The following is a 3,165-nucleotide window of genomic DNA, read 5'->3' as shown; positions in this document are numbered from 1 at the left end:
GAAAGAGTTTTTTTTTTTAGGTATTTGTACCATTTCAGTTAGCTGAGGGGAAACAATCCCACGGTTGAACTTCATTCGGGCTGATAGCAGCTGTTTCTGGGATACAGTGTATTCAATATAATTATTTTAGTTTGGATGTTTTTTCTTTGTTTTTTTATTTTCTCTAATTGGAGACAGAAAATTTTCTGACATGTTTTTGGTTGGACTTTTTCACATCACAGAAACCTGGCATTTCAACAGCGCTGTTTAAATTTTTTTGATAAGCTTCATCCATTACTGCTGGACGACGCTCGCACAGATCAGGCACTTTTTGGAACCACTCCCCCCTCCCCCCCTTTAATTTTTATACAGAGATATGGTACAAGAGTCCACAGAATTATATACATGTTTTCACCTGCAGGGGGAGCTCAGTGGAGACACGGGGAAGGTAGAGGTTCTTAATCCAGTTTAAGACGAGCTAATGTATGTGTGTGTGTTTTCTGATGTGCAGAGCTCAAGCACTTCAGGTGAGTCTAACCTCTCTCTAACGTCCTTCCTCCTCACTCTCCTCCATCACCACCACGTCACGTGAAAACCTCCTGGCGACACCTGGTGACCGCAGCTCCACATCCTCGGAGTGGGCGGGGCTGGAGTGGTAACCATGACGGGGGTTAACCTGTTGGGGGTAGTACTGAGGGGGGTAACGGCGATGGTAATAGGTGTCCTGCTCTTCCTGTTCCTCTTCCTCCTCCTCCTCCTCTCCCTCCTCCTCCTCCTCGTCTCGTACTCCTTGGTCGTTGTTGTACGCCACGGCAGCAGCAGGGTTGTACGGCTGGTTGTACGGCTGGTTGTACGGCTGGTAGCCACCGTGTGGCAGGGGTTGGACTGGGGCAGTGGGAATATTAGGAATGAGATGGAGAAGCAAAGGAAAAGGAAGCATTCCTATTGTATATTAAATATCCAACTGCGGTCAAGCTGATTTAATCTGGAATTTTTTTATAAAGAGAAAAAAATTATGAAAACTTAAACATTCTAATCAGATGTAAGTAGGAAAGAAATTTAAAGTTTGTTGGCAACATTTATTGTCTATTTTTCTTTAATTTCACTGAAATCCAGCCAACATTATTTGGCAAATGTTTACATTTTTAACTAAATTTTAAGGCGAGTAATTGCTAGCATCTGTTTGGCTAACCTTCGGCTATTCTCTGCTATTTGGCAGTTGATTGTTTATTTAATATTTAAAAATATACATTAAGCTATTTCTCTGCATATCCTAATCTCTTTTACTGTTACTGCAATTTTCCTTACTTCCGATCTCTACTTTGGTCTCTGATGTAAAATGCATGAGAAAAATTAAACACACGCTTTAAATAAAAGTGTTAGAATGCAGTACGCGGATCATTTTGGACACCACTGTCGTTAGCGATACAAACACAGAGTTATTTAAGAAGGCCGTCCAGAAGCACCAAAGTCATTTGTCAGAATCAAACTGGGATTATCTTTAAAAGTTTGAAGCAGCCAGAAGTGGAAGCTGCTGCTGCTATGCTAAAACAATGTGCGTGACCTGGCACTGGGCTCAGCAGTGTGTTCATCACAGCAGCCTTTGGTTTGGTCGTGCAGGAAAGCAAGACATAATACACAGCCAACAGTTCCATCACGTAGAGATCATTTCTGCTGATGGCAGGAATCCAGTTCCTATTCATCTCAGACAATGATTGGCTTTTATTTTTCAGAATAGAAATCTCTATAGTGTTTGTGACCTCACTGAGGGCTGAACGCTGCTCTAAGGCAGTTTTTCTCATGCTTTTTATATCAAGAAATATTGTTACACAAATGCAGACCACTCATTAAATTCACTATTTTTTTAACTTTTGCCTTGAGTTTTTGTATGTTGGAATAACAACAGCAGCCAATTCCAGAATGAATGAAACATTTGGTTAATTAACTGCTTATTCTTTAATTTTGCACTGCAAAACTAAACACGCATGACTGCTCTAAGCCTTAATTTCATTTTTCTTTTTTTTAATCAGTTTCCTGTTTTTCTGTTTGTTTTGGCTCTGAAAATTAAATCAAATGTAAATTATAAGATCAATCTGTGTGAAAAACAAAGCTGGGATTAGAGGTAAAAGGTCTGGACTAATTATTATTTAAAAAATATAAAGGCCTTGAGTGAAGCTTCTAACTTCATTTCTCTGTTTCTATCTATGCAGGACACGTGGGGAGCGATGGAGAGGAGTGCAGGGGGAGGAGAGGAGGAGGATAAGATGGAGGAGAGGAGGGCAGCTGGAGAATGCTCCTCAGTAATCATTCCCATAGTCCTGTTGAACTTGAGTTAGAAGGATGAAGAATGAGGAAGGAGAGGACAAAGAGAAGATGTTACCTCACGTCAAGAAGAAAAACCCTGTGACACCAAACAGTTAAGGATCTTAAACCACAAACACAGATTCTTCCGCAGCTGTTGGTTAATGGTTTTGGGAAGCTATAAATTTGTCTTGGAATCTGTTTCCCGATGAGATAAAAACATACACACAATGTGATTAATCCTCACGGTAAATCAACCCCCCAAAAATATCCAGACACCAGGAAAAGAATGTTCTAAATCTTTATTTCTCTTTCTGAACATCAGAAAGTACAAATGAAGATTTAAAACAGTAGAACACACACACACGTGTTTGCAGCCCATTAACCAGGAAATATACACATATACATGTACTATATGTAGTCATGCTGTGAGTAACTCGGCTAATTTTAACCAATACATTTTAAATTTGAATTAAACACAGACATTTCTGGTTAAAATTCAGAAATAATATACTTTTTTGGATCATTAACCTTTGGTCACGCTAACATGCTATAGTAATAGGTTCCCGAAAAAATCTTAAAACATAAAAGTTTCTCAAAAATGAATAAAAATGCACTAATTTGCCTTAAAATAAGGGGCAACGTCCATTTCTATGGTTGAAATTCAGAAAAAATATCCTTTGTTGGAATGTCAACCTTTGATTACACCTAACATGCTATACCAATAACTTGTAAAATGTCTCAAAAATGAATAAAATTCAAGCAAAAATGAAGAAACAATATGATGTTACCTGATGATATCACACCTGTTATACTGTGAAAGACGTACGGAATATGCTTTTAGTTTGAAGGTAACATTAAATACAAGTTTATGCACCAAAACAT

The sequence above is a fragment of the Cynoglossus semilaevis genome, chromosome 13 (genome assembly GCF_000523025.1).
Source record: "Cynoglossus semilaevis isolate Cse_v1.0 chromosome 13, Cse_v1.0, whole genome shotgun sequence".
NCBI lineage: Eukaryota > Metazoa > Chordata > Actinopteri > Pleuronectiformes > Cynoglossidae > Cynoglossus > Cynoglossus semilaevis.
The sequence above is the reverse complement of the archived record's forward strand: the minus strand, read 5'-3'. Positions refer to the sequence as shown.